Raw genomic sequence first — 12,606 nt, forward strand, 5'->3', positions numbered from 1 at the left:
GCTCTAAATGCTTCAGGAGCTCCTTTGCATTTACTTAAACTTAACTATGCAACACTTTATCAACAACAATTTATAAGAAACAGAAGATAATACCTCTATTAATGTTTTTATTTGCAAGATTGAAAAAAAAAATAACAATGAAGTTGTTTACAGTCTGTCTTGAGGGGCTTTAGTTAAGTACAGTGGTCTTATAATACGGTGTCAGTGTTTGTGTTCAATTCCCGGAGGCGACTCTGCAGTCTGCAGACTGGGAGTGACGTCGCAATGTGACACTAGCGTGACTGTCATACCAGAACAGATTGAGATTACGACTGTGAAGCGCAGGCAGCTTGGCTCTGAGTGTATTCAAACACACACACATTCAGTAAATATGAAGAATTTCACTCAACGGGTTTTATTTTGCAGCGACTCATCAGCTTGGTGAATCTCTCCCGACCGCAAATCAGACGAGGCTGAAGCAGCAAAATGGCTTCTAAAAACGGACGCATCACTGAATACAAAAGGGAATTCATCAGATCCACACGACTCAGGTGGCATTTGTGCTGATACCTCTTTCTGCACCATCTTTAAAAAAAAAAAAAGAAATTTGTGAGTCTCTGGGGCTGCTGAGTGGCATGTAGCTCTCTCCTGAGGCAAACCACACCGATCGATAGCACCATTTCCAGGTAATCCCCGCTCCTGTCTTTCTGGAGACTGTTAACACTCGGGTGGCCTGTAATAAACCATATGGATCAATAAAACAACAGTTCAACACGAAACACTTCCACCTTCAGCTAATGCAGTGAGACGTAGACTGGATCTGACTGCAGTCTGACCTTTCACCAATTACCTGAATTACTCAGTTCGTAATCAGACCATGTTGTGTGCGTAATTGAAGCAGATGCTTTAAAAGAGACGCAAAGTTACGAAGCGGATGTCAAAGGTTTGCCCACAAATGTTGCTCTGACATTTACAAGTTTGTTCAACTCATGTCTTCGCATCCTCTGGCCCGTAAGTTGGTGTTTATGTTTAACTCTGGTTATTTACAAAATGAGGCACCTTGCATTTTCTACCTTTGTAACCGTTTCGCCTGCGTTCATCCCTCACAATAATAACCATCTAACAAAACGGTGGTTCTTGTCTGAAGCCTCGCCTTCTGCTCAACCAATCAAAGTGCAGGAAATCATCTGGGTTTCTAGGGTGGGAATAAAGGTACAAGCAGTTTCACACCTGTTAGCAGTTGCAAAGAGGGGCGTCTACTAAACACATGGGGGTGCTAAATCCCCATTGACTGTCCTTTCATAAAAGCAACAGAAAACTTGTCCAAGTCACAGCTGACAGAATGGTTACATATTTTTGTCTGGTGGTTGTGCTCCCCTTCTATAATGCCACCCTGGGCAGCTGTCCATATATATTAGAAGTCCCTGCTTCCCACACACATCCATATACTATATATGCAACAAATGTGAAAATCCTGCAGTGGACCTTTGTTGAGCTCAATGGCCACTGGCTAAAAGAAACAGGCGTCTGTGTGACGTTGTATTTATACCCCAGGAGACAGAAACTCAAGGATTACAAATTGATGGTTCCTAGAAGTTTTGATCAACTTAAAAAAATAAAGTATAATTAATTAAAGACATATTTCAGCCCCATTTATTTTAAAGTGGTTGTTAGAGGTACCAAAGACCTTGCCACCTCTGCCTTCTTAGCATGAGAAACTATGATACTGCAAAGGACGTTTATACTTCTTCATCATATGTGCCAGTAATTGCAGCTGACACTTACATATAAAACTTATAAATAAGTAAATACACACTGGTTAAAGGTGGCCTCTTGCCACTGACAAGAGGTAAATCCTATGAAGTCAATTTTGAGATTGTTTTGTTCGTCTCTTACTTTATGTCCTTAAGTCATATAGAGTAATAGCAGTCGGCCAAAAGGTGGCAGCAGTATCTGATCTTTCCCTTCCTTGGGCTCTTTATCAGAGCTTGTGAAACACGTGCGCCGAGCTCAGGCCTAATAAATCATGTACTGAATGTATCAGTGGAAATTTTGTTAGATTTTATTGCAGTTTAATCAGCTCAATGAATGTTTTAATAGGCTGATATTTCAGAGAGCGAGCAGCAATACAGTGATGAATTACGAGGGGTGAGCTGCCCGGGCTCTCCCGTCCCCCGCTCTTGTGTGTGTCTCCAAAATCATTCAATTATTTTCCTGCGGAGAACGGATACCTGCACAGCTATCTGTCCACTCGCTGGTGCAGGCGAGTGTAGTATGACTCACAAGGATTACTCATTTTCTGTTTAAAGCAGACATATTTATAACCTTTGCCTCCCACAGCGCTGCACAAACTTCTCTCTTTCTGTTTTTTTTTTTGTTCGTAGTTTGTTTCCTCCTATTCGGTGGATTTTTTTTTCACTCCACAAAGTGTGAGGCCAATGCATTTAATACGTGTTTAACCCTTCTTTTACCTGTTAGGATTTCCCCTTTTTTTTCTTGTCATTTGTAATCCTTACTTCTCCTGGATTTCATTTCTTTTTAAATTTCTATACTTATACCTGACCTTTATTCACATTTGTTTCACACTTATGCATCTCCCTAATGGGCTGGAGGCTGTAATTATAGACCATTGGGGTCTCTTGCCGGTTAAGTATGAGGGAGAAGCATAAACGGCAGCTATCTGCTGCTGCAACAATAAATCAACCTGCTCCCTTTCGCCCCCCTCTACACAATATCACTGCATTCAGCTCCTCTTCTTTGCAAAAGCAATTCCGTCATGTCTTGTTAGCTCATTTGTCTTCATCAAGACCAGTGGGAGGTCCAAACCCTGTCCTCTCACCCCTCCAGCCCATCCCATCAATGCCAAGCACCATTGGTCAAAGCAGAAGCAACCTGTGCACGGGCGCTGGTGCTGCTTTGCTCCATGCAACAGCTGAAAAGAGGGACGGCTCTTCAGCCAGTCCCAGCCTGGCCCTTCAGATTGGCTGCAATATTATTAATGAACGCCTGGTTAACACACAAGGCGTGCTAATGACATTCAGGGCCAATTAAGGGATGGCTAATTAATGAGACATTTCCTATAAGGCTTATTGATATGTTAATTTGCAGTCAAATAAATCACAGTCTTAATTGTGCTGACTTGAGATAATAAGATTTTCATTACACGTAACTGTATTGGTAAGACGACTCGGTTTACCCGGAAACGCAGTCTCTTTATGCAAACTTCACCAAATTTATAGGGGATGTTAAAAACAATCTGCTTTTCTTTTTTCTTTTAGAGACACTTTATATTTATATTTAGTCATACCGAGATGGATTCTAGTTTTCCTTTGCAGCTACAGCGGTGCTCAAACTTCAGGTTAGACAGCAGGATTGTGTCGGTATTTGTAATTAATCCGTGCAAAGTAAGACATGCTGCATGTTGGCTCGTTCTAATGGGGAAACAGCAAAGGTTTTTGATGTTTTTTAGACTTGTTCCACTCGACACTTCTGTGATGTTTTACAACATTATAATTGTTTTACTTGACATTCTATTTACAGAATCAGTGAACAAGTCATCCTCATTTATTAGGAAGCAATTTAATTTTTTTATTCAATAACTTCTCTCATTCAGTTTACTTCACAGATTGTGTTAGAAGAAAAAAAAAAAGAAAAGCATTATTCAGATATTATAGGGTATATCTCATCCAGCTTTGTGCATCTTTATACACAAATGTTTGGTTTCACAGAGCAGATGGTGTCCAGGATAAAGTTTAGGATGTAGACCAACGAGTTAAACTTTGATCTCATGATGACCAGAGAACCTTCTTCCACGTTTGCTGCGTCTCCTATTGGCTTGTGGCAAACTGTACAGTTTTTCTTGATGCTTTGCTGAAAGAAACTGGGATGTACTCATGATGATGATGTCATCATCATCATCATCATCATCATCACAGCAGAAGTCTTGCAAATGTGTTCATCCTTTTGCAAAACGAACAACACAGATGTCATTCAATCCGTCCAGACTCCATTGCTCTAAATATTGTGACCAAGTAGAAATCACCTGTTCATAATTATTAGAAGCTACCAACTGAAGCACCCGTTTGACTCTCCTCCTCATAAATCTTCAATTAGCAGTCAAAATTCAGGCCTTAAAAGGAGCCGCGTCGTTCTTTTATCAACATGCATGTTAAAGAACAACACAGATCTGCAGCGTGTCAACATGTCGTCCCACACTATCCTGGCAACAATCCTAGTCAACTGAAAAAAAGAACAACTCTACAGCAGAAAAAATATTGCATCTGAAATCAGGCATTACTGTGTTTGCCCCTTTGCTAAATAAACCTTTAGGCCTGACTATAAGCTGCTGTACGTGGAGAGACTTTGTCCGAACGCTTAGCCATTAGAGGTTTGGAGCCAGTTAAGAATAACAATGCAGATAAACAATGGATGTTGCTCCCACACAAACAAACAAAAAAAAAAAACAGACGATTCGAAAAATATGCGGCTCTTTGGCTGCACCCTGAAAACCATTAAAGCTATTTGTTTGACTCCTTAAGACAGCAAAGAATCCAGTTTTAAATGAACAAAACTACAAAGCTAAACTCCTGAAAGCTTGGATCGATAAGCACACTTTAGTTTGGACAGCTTTGATATTAAAGACGCACAAACAGCGACTGTTGTCAGACGCTCCCCTCCCATGTCACAGACGTTTGACTGGCAGCTGTCAATCCCGCTGATGAGAGATGACTGAAGGGGTCACCGGGGATACCAGTGGGGATGGCTGTGTAGTCAGCGGCTGACCGGTTTGGAGGGGGGGATGGAAACAGACACGGTCCACTGTGTTCTACTGGGATCTCCTTTGTCTCACCCAGGAGAGATGTGCAAGTCAGAGGGTCAGTCGTTCACAAACCTGTTCAGTGCAGACAGGGGATAACAGCAGGACCTGTCCAAAATTAGACGAAATATGACTAAGCCCCTTTTCTATCCATCAGAAGATGGAGAAGGAGCATGATAAGAGGAGACATGCAGATTAAAACAAGGAGCAGAATGCATCTCACGTCCACGCTCCTGCCAACTGGATACAAATAAAAGGAAGAGGAGGGGAAATGAAAAGAAGCATGAAACAAGAGAAAAGCTAAATGGCTGGAGGGAAGCATACAAGTGTGCTTTTTTAAATAAGGTTGTATATTTTGGTCACCATCTCTGCAGTGGTAGGAAGACGAGACGCAAGGAGCGAGAGAGGGTTTATAAAGCGCCAGGAGAAAGTGTCAAAAACGGGCAGCTACAGAGACAAAAGCAGGATGCTAAAAGTATTCACCTTTTTAAAAAAGCAGACAGTCAGACAAAAAAACACTGCAAGCACTGACAGAGGCTATTAAGAGTCAGATGTTGCACTGAAAGAGTGGAGAGATGGGGCTGTATTCAGAATGAAGATGGAAAACGACAAAGAGGAGCAAAAGAGATGTAATGGAAGAGGAGCCATCAGTGCTCTTTGGTTTTTTGGCCCATGCTAACCTGAACCTTTTAACATGGCTGTTGGTTTCTTTTTCTCACACACACATAGTGTGTCTTCCTATCTTCACAAGGACTTTCCATTGACGTCAATTTATTTCTACCCTAACTCTGACCCTAAATCTAACCAGTACTAGTACATGCCTAACCCTACGTCAATGCAAAAACACAAAATCATACCAAGAATGTTTGGTCTAGTTTCTAGTGAGAATATTGTCATTTTCATCAATAATTCCTTGATATTTATGAAAAAGTACAAGTTTCACTGGGAGATTATTTAATTTATAAAATGGGAAACATGTCTTCTGCCAGTACACACACCTACACACACACACACACACACACACACACACACATATATATATATATATATACATATATATATATATATCTCTACAACAGAAAGATTCATTCCTCCTGCAGACAGTCTGATCCTGTCCCCCTGGGGAGGTGTTAGTCAGGAGGAATGTGAGGGGCTTCGTTTGGACACCAAAGTGAGGGTGGTAATAATTCCCATTCTACCCTCAGTGCAGACACACCCACCGTCCCAAAACACACATCATCTCTCACACACACATACACACAGAAAGCTACAAGCACAGGGGAGTGTGTATTTAGGATGGTCACCCATTACATGTGATCCTACAAAAATCCTTCCTCCTCTGGATGGGAAATCTTGGTGGAGGTCAGCTGGCTGCAAACTGGGAAATATAACTGGTTATAATAAAAATGTTTGGATCAAGAACATTTTACATCAGACATGGGTTGGTTACAAACTATTTTTTTTACCAAGTATTTTGAAAAAACTATAGTTTCAGCACCAAATCAGTCTCTATTCATAAAAATATATTTGTCACCCATCTTGAGTCTCCTTCCACCTGGTCCCGCCCAATACTGTAACTGATTGACCAGCTACATCCAGTTCCGTTACTACCAGACTGTCAATATGAAGAAGTCACTTAACTAGAGCCAGTTTGACAGAATGAAGTAGACTAAAAGATCGGACTCTGATGAAAAACAAAAAATAGGAACAGATTAGAAACAAACCAGTGACTCACTACAAAGACATTTTTTAAGGATTTGGGGTTCCAACTAACCACAGTAAGAGTATCCGCTGCTGAACCTTCACAGAAGTGGACAACCTGCCAAAAGTACTCAAAAATTACACTAATGTCTTATTAGTGTAATGTTAGGTCATCATAACATATTGTGAGTCGGTACGCCATGTGTAGTCAGAACAAACATTTTATCGTTATTCGGCTTCTTCTTCTTCTTTTTATGGCATTTGGCAATCAACGTATTGATGTGCATTACTGCCATCTACTGGAGTGAAGTGTGGACCGTAATGCTACATGTATATTAGCTCACCAAAAAAACAAAAAACAAAATAAACAAAAAAACAAAACAACAACAACAAAATTCTCCAAAAAAATCACATTCACATGAATGGCTTATGTAACAGTGTTTTAGGTTGTAGAATCCCACTTGCTTTATATGTATCGGTGTAATGGGGAAGTAGCGCCCCCTCTCGGTGTGGCTGATTATATGTTGCTGGCTCCTGTACTCAGTGCCAGTCTGTGAAAGCTCAAAGGTGAGTTGCCTTCTTCAGCACACAGTGTAGAAAAGTGTTAGCAACACATAAGACATAATTTTTATTAACTTAGATAAATAGAGTGTAATTAATATTTACTAGATGTAAATATTAATTAAAAACATAATAAAAAATCTCACTGTTTTTAGTACAGTGAGATTTTCTTCAATATTGTGGAATCATTGGCGTCATCATTTATTTGTGACTCAGTGAATATGTCATGTTTATTTTATTTTTCTCTTATTTTGTTTGTTTTTTACCTTTTTTTCACTATGAAGCTTTTTGTGTCTGGAATAAAGATTGATTGATTGATTGATTGATTGATTGATTGATTGATTGATTGATTGATTGTGCCTGGCACCAATTGTTGTACTTTAGTTTCTTTAGTACTATAAAACACTCTATGTGCTAAAGTTAAAAGCTAACATAACGCTCTGTTGTAGTGACTGGAACCCCGATATGTTCTCATTCAGGAAATAAACTGCCTGATCACCCAGAAACTCCTTGTCTTCATTAAAAAACTACACAACGCAGAGTCGAGGGGCTACTTGGGTCGGCCCGGTACAGTGGAGTGATGCAGAACCCGGTTACACTTAGAATGGTCTAATTAAAGTCATCACAACCTTAAACCAGCTGTTCATGCTCAAAAAACATCCAATGTGGATGAATCAGAACAAGTTCTGCCACTATTATGGATTATAATTGTATGAGGCTGTATATTTTGATCTCCATCATCGTTTTCTTTTTAAACAACTCTGAATAATTAATTGTGCGTACTGCACTGATAGATATTTAGGATGAACTGTAATGTATGTGTGATTGAATTAAAACAACTGTGTTGTAAAATGCCTTGAGACGACATGTGTTGTGAATTGCTGCCATATTAATAAACTGAATTGAAGTCCTCGCATCAGTCCAAATCTTGTTGAAAGATTGCAGATACAACATATTCACAATTTAGTTTTGAAGGCTGAATGTTCAATCCCTTTGAAAATAAAAAATGACTCCAACCTTGTTAACATGGAGGAGATAAAGCAGTTACAAGGTAGACATGGAGAGGTGAAAGAATGGGTGTTTGTAGCAAGATCAATACAAAGCTGTGCAGTGACACCATATTCATCCTGGGGGCCTATCAGCGAGAATGTCAACAGCCTCTGGTGAGACGGTCTCCCCAAGTCACCTTTTTTTTTTTCTTTTCCTGCTTTACCAATTCATTATGGACGAGCTTGCTGGGCCTCATTAGCAGAGGGCCACACAATGCTGCTTCCACAAACAAAACAAAACGCCACACAACAGTAATTGCCTTCTTCGTGCGTGTCTCCGCCTCCGAGCTTCCTTCTTCAGCTGACACCTGCAGTGGAGAAGTTGCACAGAAAACTCAGCGACACACAGAGATGTCTCTCTGCAACCATTTATTATTTTTCCTTCACATTCGGCCGTTCATTGGATAACCAACAACCAGCATGTAGCCTCCTCAATTAGTTTTAGTTTTTACTTATTTATATGTCATCATTTTTGAACATTTTTGGCCCCCGACCTTTTCTTTTCTTGCTGCTTATAACGAAACAAAACCTGCTTAGAAATCAATAAGAATGAAAAAAAGAGTGTAAGGGAGAGCAGAGTAGGGAGACAGAGAGCAGAAGCAACAACGAAAATTGGCAAAATAGACAGAAGGGATGCTCTGCTGCTTGGCTGACACACATGGGGGTCTCCACAGACTGAGAAGATGCTAGTAGAAGGGAGGGGAAAGAGAGATGGAGAGTTTTGTGGCGTGGTAAGCAGCATCCTCCCCTCCTCCTTTGCTTCCAGTCTCTGCTCCCCCCACCACGGTGGAACTGTATGCTTGGCTTCTCCCGGTTTCTTTAGCATTCCTCTCCATGCTCTCCTAAAGCCTGGGAGAGGACTGAGGCAGACAGCAGGGCTTGTCATAGTCACAGGCCCCGGTCTAAACAGCAAGTGTGGCTGAGTGTGTGTGTGTGCGCGCGCGTGTGTGCGCAGGCCCTTATGAATGCATACTGTGTCTGATTATGGTTAAACATGGGCTAGATAAATAATGTTTTAATAGCAGTGTTGCTAATTTGTTCATTCATGTCTGCTTGTTCTCTGTTTCAGGCTTTGTACCGCTTACCCAAAAACTACATACTATCATAAATGCATAAATGTCAAATGCAACTCAGAACTTTTCACCTTTAAAAACAACTTCAGTCACGGACCTACATTTAAATGTAACAGCTGTCACTGAAACTTTGTTAGAAGATGCAGATAGTAGAAACTAGACATTTGTTTACAAATCTGATGTCCCAAAGCAGTATGACTTGGAAGAAATGTTTTATATTTCCTTTCACAATCATCTCACTACAGTTTGCTGTAACTGCTAAAAACGACGTAATTGAGCCGGGTTTATATTGTGATTTAACTTTTATTTTATCAGGTCAGTGTTTTTTAGAACAAATTCTCTTTTTCAGCAGCGACCTGTCAAGGCCACCTTCCTTGCACACACTTTCTCAGTTTTTCCCAAACCTTTTTATTTATTTATTTTTTTAATAAAAATGATATCAGAACTTTATGTTTACTTCCTTGTCATAAAGCAAAACTTTAACTAATCTAGAAGTTTTCTTAGAGTCATTGTCCTTTTGTAGGATCCGTCTTTGCTTGAGCTCTAACTTCTTGGCTGATGTCTCCAGATGTTGGTTCAGTATTTCCACATGCCTCATTATGCCATTTATTTTGTGAAGTACACCAGTTCACCCTCACACATCATAATACTGCCACTCCCATACTTCATATTGAGGATGCCTTCTTTTGCCTCCCAAATGAAGCAGTAGACATTTGGACACCAGAAGCAACATCTTTGCTTCTGGCTGCATTTTCTAATTGCAAACTGTCCATTTATGTTGCTTTTAACATGCATTTAAGCTCTCTATCTCTGTAATATGTTAGGTGACACTTGTTTAATGAAGTATGAAAATGTTTTAGAAGGTAAAGAGGCTCAAGGTGATGAAGTCATTATGAAAAAAAAACTGCCTGTTTGAAGCTAAAATAACATGACACTTTTCAATGACAATTCGTTGAGAAGGAAATGTGTTTGATTTTTTTTCAGTAGAAGGATTGACTACTTATTATTAGGATCTATTTTTGTTGTTTATGAAAAATAGAAAGACATTAATACTTATTTATTTATTGCAAGTCATATCGTTACTGTAACATCAACCATTGTCATTACACGTTTTTCAAATATGCAGCCTCAGCATCAACATGTCCTTTGCACGTAGAACGGCGTGTGGTTTGTGGTAGAACAGGATCTTTGGCAGTAATGACAGGAAAGCTCACTGAACTAGTGGAAGCATAAAAATTCACTGCTACAGCTGCCTGTCTTTTGTTTTTTGTTTTTTTATATCCACAAATTACTCACCAAGCTTTGATCAACAAGAAGTGGAGTCTAACGAGTAAAATCTGACAGGAAGACGCTGAGCTGCTATGTGTGAGCCTGATGAAAGAGTAGGAAAATACACCATGTTCTGCTTCAACACTGAGGATCTTTGGTCAAATAAATTCTTCCACAACTTAAAGTGATTAAATAGCAATTACGTTAGCTTCTTCTGGGAAATCCCCCACGTACACAGAAACATTTATTGGACCAAAGATCGTCTACAGAGTTGCAGAGAGCAGTCATAAAGTAGATTATGCTCAGCTGAAAATAGATTTTTACACACAGGACACCCAACCATTTTCTTCACTGACATTCAACATTTTCTTAAAAATAATCTTATTATCACGTTCTTTAAAAGCAGAAGTTTAAATAGACGCATTCCTTTCTCTCTTAAGCATTTTAGGAAATAAAAATGATGTCATAATTTTTCAAGGTTTTGGTCAGGCTGAAAAATGACCAGTCCTGATCCAGCACCTCTGAAGATGTGCTTAAAGGACTGAAATAAACTTGTATTTGATTAAAAAAAAAGATATAAAATCCAACCTTTAATTTACATTTGTGTCTCATTTATTTAGTGGAGATTTCAGGGGAAATAAAGATATGTTTAATTATGATTCAGCATATCTTTGCTAACTTTACAGTGGTGACTGAAGTTAACCAGCCCTTGAAAACATGCAGATCTGATGGGTTTTTTTTTCAATCAGGAAATTCAAAGCTATTCTTTTGCACATGACCATTTTTTGAGTTATCCATTTATTATCTATTAGTGTAAGTTTTCAGGTTGCTTTCACGTTAATATTGTGCTGTATAATTAGTTGCGTGCTTGCTTCCTTTGACATAGATCTGTTTTCACCTTTGAGTTGAGAACAAATGCTGTAAAGTCGACTCATTCAGAAAGGCCGAATTCCCCGTCAGAAAAAGCCACATAAGCATGTTCTCTAAATCCTCTAACTTTCTCTTTGTTCCCACAGCTTCCAAGGATATCTGGAGTCTTTTAGCAATGCACAGCAAAGCAATCTGACCAAAAGGCAGATTACACAGACACACTGAAGTTTCTTCCTCTCTCACCTGTCAGCTCTCTCTTTCACCCCACAACAACCCCCACAACACCTCTTCCTGTCTGTCTCTCTGTTACCTTGGAGTCTGGCCGTCATGCTCTTGTGGCTCCACTCTAAAGGTTACGCTGTGTACCCACCGTCACTGCCTGTCACTCCCCTACCACCACATGCCACACTTACACACACACGCACACACACACACACGCACACGCACGACGGTCTCATCACTCTTAGGTTCTGTCTGTGAAATATTGCCCAAAGAATCACTGACCTACCTTTACAAAGGAACGCTAAGGGCGAATAATGTTGGAGGGCCTTGTTATAAGCTCTGGTGATAGAGCAGGTGAAAGCTAAGTACTATTCTTTCTCACAATAGGCTGCAATGGAAGAACAGGATATGCTACAATATAATGAACAGGTCGGATCACTGCCTTCTGCTCTTTTCAAAATAAAATACAGCTTAATGTGGTTTCAAGAACACATCAACCCTCAGTTTTAATATTTGTAAAGGGTTTGTTGCCACAAAATATCAGCAAAAACCTGAAAAATAAACTCAAATTATTCTGCAACTTAAGTTATTTGTAATAAGTAAATAAAGGCAGTTCCTGTATTTTTGCTTTTCATCTGAAACCTTCGAAGTCTGTCAGTACAATACAATGGATTCAGACGGTAATCACTGCACTTGTTCCCCCCCCCACATTTATGTTACAGCCTTATTCTAAGTTGTACTAAGTGAATCTCTGTCCTCAAAATTCAAAACACAGATACCCGATTATGATAATGTGCTAATTTATTGCTAATTTATTAAAAATAAAGAACCAATAAATTTAATTTTTTGTTATGTTCACAGCGTTTTCTCACTGTTGATCCAGCCTCAAGTCCTTTGAGCTATGGTGCCACCTATTTTCACCAGTTCTTTTCAGCTCTTCATCCATCATCAGATTAGATGGAGACATTGGATGGAGACTTGTGAAGAAATTCACAACAAGTCTTATCTTTCTAACAGAAATAAAACACAGGTTCTTTAAAAATTACGAGAAATTTCTTTTCAAAAA

The 12,606-nt window shown here is 39.5% G+C and overlaps 1 long non-coding RNA gene across 1 annotated transcript; it reads right to left on the reverse strand.

The window, feature by feature from the left end:
• Positions 1-89: 89 nt before the first annotated feature.
• LOC103147650 (uncharacterized) lies at positions 90-1,101 on the reverse strand. The gene is made up of 2 exons (XR_477284.1): positions 830-1,101; positions 90-712 (listed from the first exon to the last, which is right to left on the reverse strand). It is a non-coding gene; the product is annotated as an uncharacterized LOC103147650 (long non-coding RNA).
• Positions 1,102-12,606: the final 11,505 nt, after the last annotated feature.

The sequence above is a fragment of the Poecilia formosa genome, unplaced genomic scaffold (genome assembly GCF_000485575.1).
Source record: "Poecilia formosa unplaced genomic scaffold, Poecilia_formosa-5.1.2 Scaffold186, whole genome shotgun sequence".
Lineage (NCBI taxonomy): Eukaryota > Metazoa > Chordata > Actinopteri > Cyprinodontiformes > Poeciliidae > Poecilia > Poecilia formosa.